Source organism: Aythya fuligula, chromosome 3 (genome assembly GCF_009819795.1).
Source record: "Aythya fuligula isolate bAytFul2 chromosome 3, bAytFul2.pri, whole genome shotgun sequence".
NCBI classification, from domain to species: Eukaryota; Metazoa; Chordata; class Aves; order Anseriformes; family Anatidae; genus Aythya; species Aythya fuligula.
Genome location: NC_045561.1, coordinates 21,770,158 through 21,782,549, shown reverse-complemented (window position 1 = coordinate 21,782,549; position 12,392 = coordinate 21,770,158).

The following is a 12,392-nucleotide window of genomic DNA, read 5'->3' as shown; positions in this document are numbered from 1 at the left end:
TGGAGCTGTATCCCATTTTCATTTACCCTCAGGTGACCAGATGGCTTTAGGCCATCTATGCGTTTTCTGACAGACCCGCTCGCTGCTAGGAACAGGAAATAAACCATCTGCCTGATGCACAGGTAAAGCACAGTTATGTCTGTGCAATAAATGCATGGTTTCATTTCTGCTCCTAGCAAAGAGCTCCAAACCTTACCTTGTCTGCACAGAATTATTTTGCTGAGATTCAAAGGATAATCAGATGAGTTTCCTGATGTTGTATAGCACTAAAGAAGAGACTGTCTTCTCTTATGATTTTAAACCTAGTGATATTCAGAAACAATATTGTTTCCTTTTTGGTGGGAAGCAGGAAAGCCTGTGGAAAACCACAGCATCAGTAGTATGGATGGACATATTCATCAGTTAAGCTTGGGGCTCAGCTGTGAGCACAAACAGGACTTCAGAGGTCAAAAAATATTTAGCCAAACTTTTTTTTTTTCTTTTTCTTTTTGGGTAATGGTATCCTTAGAACTCTGAGCTGTAGTCAAAAAGTTTCATTAATTAACTTGGGGATGCATGAAAAAGCTTTTGGTTATAGTGTTTGCCCAGGGACTTTTGTTTCAGTCTAGATAGTCTTAGAGCCTATTGCAGTTTGTGAAAGGTAGGTGGGATCCGAAGGGAGAGTGGCAGGCACTGCCGATGCCATGCTGGCTCCTGCCTGAGCCTTCCAGCAGCCACAAACTAGCCTTGGTTACTTCAGTGTTTCTGCGTCTCCTTTTCATCCACGCTCACTGTAAACCCCTTGCTCTGGTGTCGGTTCTAGTGGCATTTCTGGTGTGTGTCATCAGAAGCAGGGAGCGCATCCTGTCAGTTTTGGTAAGGAAAGCAAAACATGTATGTCATTATTATTGTTAGTTCAGTTTAGCTAGAGAGCGCTGTTACCAGACTGCCTAAGCACATCTGCAACAGCTGTCCCACCACTGTGCTACCCAGCTTCTGTGAAACTCCAAAAAGATACAGGGACTGGACCTAGCCGGTGATCTTACCAGGGCAGCAGCATTTTGTGCTGGGTTGCATCCAGACCTTGCTCATTTGCAGGCAGCCAGAGCTTTTAGCACGCGACGGGAGGGGAAGTGTCCAGTTGCAAAGCTAGAGCTCAGATGAGAGAGTAACTCAGCATGCTGCAAGGCTGAGCCTTTCATCTGGCGGCACAATGAAACTCACAAAGAGGGTGGTTCAGATTTATGCGACTTTATTAATTTGTTTCTTAGCAGCCAGCTCCGGGTGCGGCATTTGATGTAAGTTGATTAAATAACGGGATGCCATTCCCCTTTCATTTCAACCACACGAAGGGTTGGCTATTTTCAAGTGACTTGTTCTTTCCTGTTAACAAGCAGAATAATTCAAATGAATCCCTTCCAGAGACAAGAGAAGCTGGAGTGTCCCCAATTATTCGTGTCTCTCTTCCATCTGAGCATCACTGCAGTGGGCATGCAGTTATTCTAAACACAGGATGTGTTTTCTTTCAGGACCATTTTATCCCTGACAACCCATCAATCACCCAGAATGAAAACTGTTCCCCCTTCCATTATTTTGCTAATCATAATGTCTTTTCTAGGTCCGTAATTGTTCTTCATGGGTTGTAAAGCCGGCATAATTTGCTATATTGAAAAACACCGATTCTGATTTATGTGGTTTCAATTATGTAGTGTGAATTTCATTTTATGTCCAGTCTGAGACTACAAAACTCTCCAACCTGAATGTGTGCTGAGCAGCAGGATCCCTGCTTTTTTCTCTCATTGCTCTTGTGGAGAGGAACATGTTTGCTTTCAGAAATGTTTCTGAAGCTTTGCTTTCTTCTGGGCAACTCTCTTGTCTTCCACAATCACTTCATGGCCTTGTGGCATGCTAGGGCTAATTTCATGGCTTCCTCTGTGGTTGTGGAATATCTGCTACTTCCCAGGGTATCTGCAAAACAAACTAATAAACCAGCCTGGTGCTCAACACAATATACAGCTTAACTCATTGCTTCGAATGCAGAAATGTGTTTTGCTTTTCTGCCAGTAGCTTTTGAAACATATTAACATGCACCTTCCTCATATGAGCCATGCTCATGCATTTCTATGCATCCCATACTTATTGCTAAATGCCATTTTAATTTCACATTCTAAAACCGAGGTTAAAACAGGCAGGAGCAATAGCACAGATTGTGCATTGTGCGCCATGGGCTTATCGCCATGCTCCAGGCAGAGGTGCCCTGCATGGTGCAGAGCTGCACTAAGCTACAGGGTCCCAAGGCAGTGCACGAGCCCACAGCACTGCTAGGCTGTAAGGTTTGTAGCTCAGCGAGAGAGATGACGTCCTGCTGGTGTGTCTCTAGGGCTTTGTCAGGTTGGATAACCCGGTCGCTACCTGCTGCTTGATCATCCCCTTAGTGATGGTGCTCTGGCACTGTGGGGTTAAAGGAGTTTTGTAACACTTGTCAAGATTTAAAATCCTTATAAAACAAAGGAGAAATGTTGGCTCCTGGCCTTAAATGTTACTGCCTAGTACAATTTTTTATGGCCATGAGAATTTGCAAAGTTTTAGTCTCCATGAGGTAAAAGCGGGCTGTTCAGTGCAGCCTTGGAAAACACTCTCATGTACTGTTTCTTTCCTGGCAAGCTTCCTTTGTCTCCTCACTGTAGTGCTTATCTCATACACGAAATGGATGGCACAAAAACAAGGGCAGACAAATCCTCTTCTTGTTGAAAGCATTGTTTCTTCCCCTTCTAGGTTCTTGAAGCATTGCAGGACATAAGCTGGGCCCACTTTAGAACATGTTACTGCATTTGGGCCGTAATCTATCGTGTTAAATAAACTTAAAGCTATCTAAAGCAGACCACATACTGCAGTTGTGCTCCTCTACACTGTGGAAGCTGGATCTGGGCCTTTGCAGCAGGCCAGCTGAAGCTGGTGAATCATGTCCCTTGCCCTGTGGGTCTGAGTGCATCCTAACCAGCCTGCAGGTGAATTGGAAGCCCTGGAAATCCTGTTTCTGCTATTTTAAGTGTGTCTAGGCTAGGGGAGAAAGCATTTCTTAGCTGGCAAGTGTTGATACTTCGTACATTTTGGTTTGCAAGGACTGTGACTATCTCTCATTTTATCTTTGCTAGCGAACGCGATGTTTCTGGTACTGCCGGGGCCTTGGCTTAAGGAACACGCTCAGCTTTGCATCTTATCTGTGTACTCTGGCAGGGGGGAGGTTAATATGCACATTTTAAGTTGATGCCTTTCTGATATCACCAGCTGTCTCCGATTTCTCGCATCGGAATAAGAAAGGAGATGAATTATTTAACCGGCAGTTTCTCCAGATCACTTAGTTGCTTGAGGTTATTGATGCCGTGATCCCGCAGGGGGGAATGGTGAGTAATAGTGACTGATAAGGGAGGCTGTTTCTCATTCTCCCCTGGTGCCTTCTTCTTTTCCTGTTTTTTTTTTTTTTGCTAGGATATATCCGGTTAGTTTTTGACACATTCATTGTTACCTTTTTGACTAGAGCATCTAGAGGTACCAGCTATGCTTTTGTATTATTTTTTTTTGTTGTTCCAGGTCCACACTGAGACCAGCCAGAATCACTACAAGCTTTTGAATTGCTTTTATTTAGATACCACTTAATGTCAGTTTTTCAGTTGTGTTGCTTTCCAGGCATTTCCAAGGCTTTTAATTTGGGGTGCTGGCAGGAAATTTAGCACTACGGGTATCTGAAGGATGTGGAACCTTTCCCTTCTTCTCTTGACTTGTGAGAGTTAGGGATGCTAGCAAGGATGGAAGTATTTTCAAATATTCCAAGTCTGATTTTTTTTTTTCTTTTTTTTTTTTTTTTTTTTGACAAACCCTGTAAAGCTGACAAAAGGAATCCTACAAGAATGATATTATATTTTTCCTAACATCTTGTCACTTCTGCTTCCAGTACAAAACATCACCTAGAAATTCAAATGTTCCTTAAAATGAAAAATGGGATTAAAGAAAACGTCCTTCACATAGGAATTTCATTGCAGCATGGATGAAATCTGTTCAGTAAAAGGGGTCCAATGGGAACCCGATAGGCTCTTAGTGTTTCATATGTCCCCCCACCCCCCAGGTCTTTCTCTCTCCTGGCTACATCTCTCAGAATTGGAGATCCAAGTTCTGTGCTTCGAACCCCATGACTGTATGTGTGTAGGAAATGGATAGTGAGTTAAGGACAAACAAACAAATTAAATTCTGTGTGGATTTCTCAATGTCATTGACTATGCTTACAAAAATCCATGCTCCCTGTGCATCCTCTTGGATGCCGTTGTGAACCCCGACATCAGAAGCTCCTCACGTTTATAGCCCATTCCCTGAAAGTCCAAAAAGAAACCTCCAAGAGTAATGCTCTTATTTCTCTCCCTGCCAGAAGCCTCCAGAGGGCACTGCAAACTTGCTGTGCCAGAGGGAGCTGGCTGTGCGATGGGCATCTACTGCAGTTAGGGACATCAAAATATTGAAGTAATATTTTGCTTACCACCTTGCTTCTAAAACACGTGTCTTTAAGTATATTTTTAATGCACTTTTACTAAAAAAAATCGCTGTGGCAGCTGCCTTTTGTTAACAAGAGATAGTTGTGCTTACAGAGTGAATGTGAAAAAGCAGCAAAGCAACAGATCGAAGTCATTCATGAAAAAATGTCATTTAATACCACTCTCGGGTATTTTTGCCTCCCTGCTAATTTGCAGCTGAACAGATGCTATGCAAGCAAATATTCATATGGTAAAAATATACAAAACCAGAATTTTGAGGAGTGGTACAATGGTGCTTAAAGACAGTGTGATAACCTGGCTTGTAATATGGTGGGGAGACACTCCTTACCTGCCTAAATAGTGGCCAGAGCAGACAAGCATGTAATGAGGGAATTGAGGCATGGAGAGAAAGAGGGGAAATGTGAGGGCTGGGGAAGGTGGATGTGATTTCTTTTGTAGCACTTATAGCATGGGAAAGTGTTGCTGATTCATGCTGCTTGTGTAGGAAGTCTACACAATCTACACTAATCATATGGACTGATGTGTTTCAAGGTGCCACTTCTTTCAGGAATGTCCCTGATTAATTTTTATTTTTATTTATTTATTTATTTTTATTTATTTATTTTTTACATAGCCCAGTTAAAATGGTTGCAGAAGGGCATAGCAGCTTGAGGAACCACACCAGCCTTGAGGCAAGAAGCTGTCTGCTGCTCTGCTCCTTGGCACTTGCATGGAAGAAATCTTTCCTGGCTTTACCACCACATGGTGTTGGTGTCACCTGCTTGGCTGAGACGGCCCCGGAGGGCTGCCAGTCCAGCACAGAAGTTTTGGCTCTTTGCTGGGATTGCCCCACTCTGTACCGGTGCCTGCCAGCTGCCCCAGACAGTCCACCATGAGAAGCTAAAAGCTATTTTAGCCACTAAGCTATTTTTATGTCAGTAGGGACACAAAGAACAACGTTCAGAGAGACTTTCAGCTTGGGCAGGGACCTCATGTTGCCACCAGCTCCAAAAGAACAGCAACCTCGGGCAGATGAACTGAAGCAGCGGGCAGGAGATGGCACTGCAGCTAGCCAGCTCAAGCAGCGGAGAAGCAGCCAAGGGGTCAGGGATGGCATGGTGACCAGCACAGCCATGCGTGGCTTTTTCACAAATTTGAATCCCAATCCTGTGGGAAAGGGCTGTTTTGGTGGTTTGTTTCGGTCCAGCAAAGAGTGAAAGTATTGAATTTTATCATGGATTTATCAGATGTTCCAAACTCTTTTCATTCTGAAAGTCGAAGCGTCCGATTTCAGCTTGTGCTGACCACATCCACTGGATCAGTGGTAGTGCCTTAGGCCTCTGTTCAAGTTTGTGGCTGGATTCATCTCCATGGTACAAACCATGGAGATGTTCAGCTGGGGAGGACATCTCATAACATCTTCTCAGACGAAATCTGTCTGGAGAATGCAGAGGAAGGAAGAGGCAGGGGAAAAAGAAAGGAAGAAAGTGGATATAACTCCTCTGAGGCAATGTGGTAGCCAAGGCAGAGAGAAATTAACGAAAAATTGACCTAGAAATAAGTGTTTTCAAATGGGTCAGCTGAAGTGCTTGAATTGGGTCAAGAAGACCTGGAACATCTTCCATATTGTTTTTCTGATTAAAGAAAAAAAAAAAAAAAGCCTGTTTTCCTTCAGAAGTCTTTGGCATCAAATACCCAAACAGCTGCGATGGCAGCACAGACCAGAATTTCCTTACTCTGAGCTGGCAGTAAGCTGTTATACCCAGCTACGGATCTTCTAGAAAAGACCCCTCTTCGGATTTCATGGTTAGTTTGGCCTTCTTGGTGGAACCCTTGGCTTGGGTTTTTGGAGGAGTGAAGACAGAAGGATCTTGAAACGTTTCAGTATCCAGAGTACCCTCTCCTGCCATCTGGACTCCATCCCTTTTTTCAGTTGAAAACACACTTTTTCCCCCACATCTGCAACAACCCTGCTTTTTGCATTCCTTTTTTTTTTTTTTTTTTTTTTCAGTCTAGTTTTGTTGCCTCTAGCCTTGAGATCTTCCTTTGAATCAGGGGTCCCATCTGTTGTTATCCTGAGCAGCACCGAAATAGAAAATCCTGCAGGCAAATGGAGCATTGCTTTGCAGGACCAGCCTGAGCTCTGTGTTCAATTTAACATTCAGTTTAAATTAGCTTGAACAGGTGAACAGACACCTTAGCTTTATTTATCCATTCATTCATTTATTTTATTTTTATTTATTTATTTATTTATTTTTATTGAGGGAGTAGGGAGGTGGTGCAGAGTGCCAAGCGAATGGAAGTTTATATCAGGTAGCTTTAGGGGTCCCTAAAAATGAAATCATCCACTAATAAGCAAACCAGGAGGACAGGTGAGGGGTAGATTTGCTGAGGGACAGGGACAGCTCCGAGCACACGGATGCTCAGGCTTGTCAGTGCAGCTTTTTCTTCTGGTGTTGGGTTATTTTGTACTCTGGCAGAACTGGACCCTAAGGAGGCTGTGTGTGTGGACAGAACTACATCCAGCTGGGCACTGAACTGTTCTCTCTTATAAAACCCATCTGCAAACGTTTGGCCTCTGGTCAATTTCAAAGCTTCTTTGAACAAATACATGTATATGAACTATTGTGTAAACAGTTCCTTGGCAGGGGAAATGAGAATGCCATAGCTTAGTGCCTATTTCACAGCATGTTCTCTGAAGACATCTGATGGAAAACAATAGTATAGCCATTAGCTGAAACATGGGACTCAGAGGTTAGGCCCAATAAATTCTTTAGTATTTTCAAACCATAGGCTATTCAAAGTTCAAATTTTGTATCTTTTCTACCTTCCAGAGAAGCAGAAGAGAGGTTTGGGTAGCGGTGCTTTATCTTCCTTTTTGTCTTCCCAGGCTTTTTTTTTTATTTTATTTTATTTTTTTTTTTTTCTTTAGGAGGCCTGCTTCTTCCACATATCTAGATACCAAAACCTGCAGCAGTGTCACTACTGAGCAGCACAATGTGCTTTGAGGATCCTGATTTTCAAAGCTAATAGTGATAAAAGGTGAATCTGGATAGCAAAGTTCAAAGATAATTCAGGATCAAAGCCCTCCATGGTTACAGGTATTCAAAGTTTGGGCTTTGGTGTATGCCACTGAAAGAGATAGTTTGGATCAGGAACCTGGCTCTGAATATCAGTGAGTTACAGAGATTGTCCAAGCAATTGGTGGTTACTGTAGGTACTGCTGAGTTCAAACTGAGACATTTTTTAGGGAAAGAGAAAGTAACAGGTAGATTGTCACTCATGGTCCTTCTCTTAGAGTGGAATAAAACTTTAAAAACTCAAAAATAAAGCTGTGAAAAGCTGCATGATGAGAACATTTTATGTAAGCTTTGCACAATGTAAAAGTTCAGAGGAAAGCAAAGGGCAGAGATCTGTCAGATTCACTTTTCTGGATTTGGCCCAGACTCAGGTCAGAATCCAGTTTTAGATGTGAAGACCCCTAAAGTCTGCAAATTTGAATATTCTGTCACACTTGAGTACTATCAGTGTGTAGCAGACAGTATTGCACGAACAGCATGAAAAAGGTGAAATGAATATGTTTTGCTATTTTTATTACTGTTCATCATACATCAACACAGGAATCAGAAGACCCTGGTATCTCTGGTAGAACCATGGCATAAAAATAGGAAGAAAAAACATTTGTGGTGTTCTCCCTATTGAATTCCTGTCCATGCTTATTGCATCATAAACAATTTTATCACCTAGGATAAAGTCTGTAGCTATACACGCCAAGGAAAATTTTCATTCCATGTGTGTACAGCATGGTGTAGTGTGGCTCTAGTCCTTTTCCCCTATGTGAGGTGTGAGAGGTGCCTGCAGGTGTTGGGCAGCACCGCTGCTTCTCTGCAGTTGTCTGCTTGAAGCACAGAAATGGCCCAGCTCTCCTGGCATGGCAGCACTCTGAAGGTCAAAGCATGCTGTGTGGGAAGGAGGCATCCCACCCCTTGCACTGGCTGATAGAAATCGCAGAGAGGATTGTAAACAAGGGTTTATTTGAAAACAGAAGAAAACTAGCAAATTAATCAGCTAGCAAAGGGAAAATGACTTTCTGGAAGACTTAAGTTAGCTGAATCTTGTACCAGACCTGGAAGCAGGATACTCAGGTCCATGAGCAAGACACTGCAGGAGGCTGCTGCTTGAACTTGGATTTGTGGTTGATTGTGAGAGAGAAGTAAGAGGGATATGCTGTACCTGATGTTTTGCAATTGCTTTCTGGGCAGTTATCATCCCTCTGAGAAAAAGATAAAGCCCTTGTCTTATTAAAAGGGTTCCTTCTCACTAGACCACTCAGTTTATGGCGCTTTCAGAATGAAATTGAAAAAACCACCATTTTAGTGCTGTTGAGAGCCCCTGGTTTTAGTGTTGTGCTTTAGGTTGTGTGGTTGTCCTAAAGGAGCTGCACTGCTCTGTGCTGTGGCGGAGGCACCAGCATTTCGCTGATGGGGTCAGTGCTACCCCACTGCAAAGACCTCAGCTCTGCCACTGAGCTGTAATGTTTGGGCTTCCTTTGGCCTCTGCTTAGTTTTTGTAGTGGTAATTTATGAGGAATGGCCAATGTGGCTGAGCATGGGTAAATCAGTCTGTTCCCTTGGCAGGGAATACTGAAATATTCTGTACTTTTTTTGAGAGAAACGAGCAAATCTTTCACCCTGCAGTGGTGCTGCTGAGAGGAATCTCCATGTCTTGGAAATTGGTAAATAGGAAAAACATGTATGGAGTTGTATTAAAGAAGCCTTAGAAACATGAGTACCTATTAATTTCTCTCTCTTTTTTTTTTTTTTTTGGCTAACTCAAACTTGTTTAACAGCTCCTCCCTTCAGCTGGTAGAAACAGGAAAACTACAAATACGTATTTACATTTTCTAATGAATTTGCTTCGACTCCATTTATTCCTGTTCTGAGTTTACTTTTCACTAGGGAAATTTGGTAGTTTACTGGTAGGGAAGTTTGCTGGGAAAGTGCATTTGACCTTAATGTAGCAGTTGATTAACAGCAAATTAATTTGAAGTTGTAACCCTGTGATCTTGCTTGTGGAAACCTAATAGCAAGAGTCTCATACAACTACTTAAAGAGTAAGAAAACCTCATATGACTTGAAGTCATTGCTTCTAACACTGAGCTGTAATAAATATTTATTTCCTGAAGGTTTTAATACAAAAAGTTTTCAATATCAAATGTCTTTGATAACATTTCCAACAGTTATCAGGAAACAGGCAAGCAGAGAGGAGGAGATCAACTGATTACATGAGATATTTCAAATTCTTCAGCTGCTGCAATTTGCATCCAGCTGCAGGCCTCAGCCTGGAAGCTAGAATGGGTCAGCACCAAGAGCCAGATGAGAAACTCCACACCGATCCCTCATCTGGTGTCACTGATGGCTTGAGGGGTATTGGTGGGAGCCACTGCTTTGCTGTGCCAGAGTCACAACTTGTCCCCAAAGAATTTTTTCCTTTATGGGTACAAATGACTTTGCTTTTTACCCCTTTCCTGTTGACTGTCCCTGGCACCATTTTTTTCCACTGAGGGGTGATCGTGCCCTTGAAAGACCTGTAAACTATAGTTCAAGGGTTCAGAAACTGCCACTGGGCAGCCAGCTGTTTGTTTGCCCTAAAAGGCTGCAAGCATTATTGCTCATTGACACCCCGTCCTCCTGAATACACCCTATGAGAACATCGGCTCCCTCCTCACCCAAGCCTTTACTTCTCCTCTACTCATCTATTAATAAGGAGGTGTCGTCAGCCTGCTCCTTGCTCCTTTTTACCTGCAGGCAAAATCTAATGACAGTGAGCAAATAGTAGGTGAGATTTGGGTAGGGGTTGCTGATGGTGTAGGAATGCTGGGTGGCTGCTGCAGTCAGAAGATGAGATCAACACTCGCGCTCCGCTGACAGGTTTGCTATCTGCAAAGAAATTATAATAAAAAAAAGGGCTTAGGCCTGTGCTCCCATTGTGTTGCAGTTAATGCTGGCATTCACTAGCAAACAGAGGCCACTGTTAGTTAATCTGACCAGATGTAGTTTAATGGGATGGATAACAGCAGTGTCAGTTCTAAAGGGGTGATGCTATTCTCTGGTCTGGAAATGAAAGTAGGCTCAGGTCACAGGGGAGTCACTCCCTCACTTCACTGCACGTCTGGGTGCGTGTCCTGGTTGGGACTACACGTGTTGCAGGCATCCCTTTTGGAGCATACGCAGCTTTGTGGTTGGAATGAAATCTAAAGCTGGGATTTGCCTTCCCATCCTCTGGCCACTGTTCATCTCCAGCTTTGCCTTTCCATCAGAGTTCAAGGGGGCTGTTCAAAGCAGCAAGAGCAGGTTTGGTGAAATGGTCTAAGAATGCTCTTCTGTGCAGTAGCCCATCAGAGAATTTGCAGGAGTACACTCCTTTGAAGATATTTTTGTATGTGCCTACAAAATCCCAAGGATGGCTGCCAGCTAAGCCCTGTTACATGGGACTTCCAGATTCCTCAGTCGCAGGCTCTGCAATATGCAATGTCTGAGGCCCAGCTCTCTCCTCCACTGCAACTACCCCGATAACACAGGTTTGATGTAGTCCTTTTCTCCTGAGTTATAAACACTACATTTTTCTTACAGTATAGTGATAAGAAACTAATATGTTTCTGGTGATCAGAAGCAGTGGCTTGTCTCGAAACACAGAGGTGGGTGCCCGTCCTCTCAAAACTATAGTAGGGGTACATCTTCCTAGAGGGTGATCCACGTGGAGAGCCCTTTCACCTGATCTTACAAGCCGATTTGATGGATGCTAGGTCCCTGTGTTCTTACTTTGCTGTCTCCAGTGTGTGCGTGGCATGGAGATATGCATGAGGCTAATCTGCTTTCATGATATGAACTGGGAGAAGGATAGGAAGTAAAGAATGATCAGGAGATTATTGGGCTATTAAGACTTTCCTGTATTATTCATTCTTCCACTACTAATCACTATGTTGCTTTATAATTGTATGATTCAATGATGAAGTTTTACTCTGCCCCATCCAGCAATCTCCCACAAATCCCATGTCAGGGTAGCAAGAATCTGCTATATTCTGCTTATAGATAACTAGGAATCCAGTCGCTTTAATAGCTGGCATAAATCAGAATGTTTTATACTGTGAGAGCTACACCACTCTTTAGAAGGCTGAGCTGGTATTATAATGGCCTTCTCCTTTTGATCTTGCTTTGGGTATTGCAGAAGATGAGAAATTTTCAGTGCCACTGTTCATTCTGCATCATGTATCACAGCAGTGCAACACCACTCTGCTTAGATTTAGAGCAGATCCATGGGGAACTGCTTGAATCCCAAAGAAATCTAAAAACTATCCCTTGAAAACACATACACTAATACTGAGTTTTATATAACCCTCTTTTAGACACAATCTAAATCTGGGGCTACCACTCTTTCAGAAGTGCTCTCTCCCTAGAAAAAAAACATTAAGCCAGCCTCTTCCAGCCAATTATTTCCAGGCCACCTAGCAGGAGTGAAATGATGTGAAATAATATTTCGGTTGCAGCTCTGAGTGGAAGGATTGCATAACCACGAACTGTCCTGTGTCATATCTGAGTCAATGTTACAAAGAAGACAGGGCACTTTTACTCCCAGCTAATGTGGGTAGTGTGGGTTTTGTGTTGGATGCTCAGGCAGCCCATTTCATTCTGACATGATTGTTCATTATAGGTGGCTGGATATACCTGCAAGCCAGTAAGTTCCTTGCTTATAATGGCAAGCCAATGACTGTAACAGCTTATTTCGAGCAAGGAGACCTGAGTGTAGCTGTGCTTACCACTGATTCCATACGTGAACCCGGATAATCCATTAATTTGCATTCAGCTTGTTATCCTGCATTTCATTTGGAAA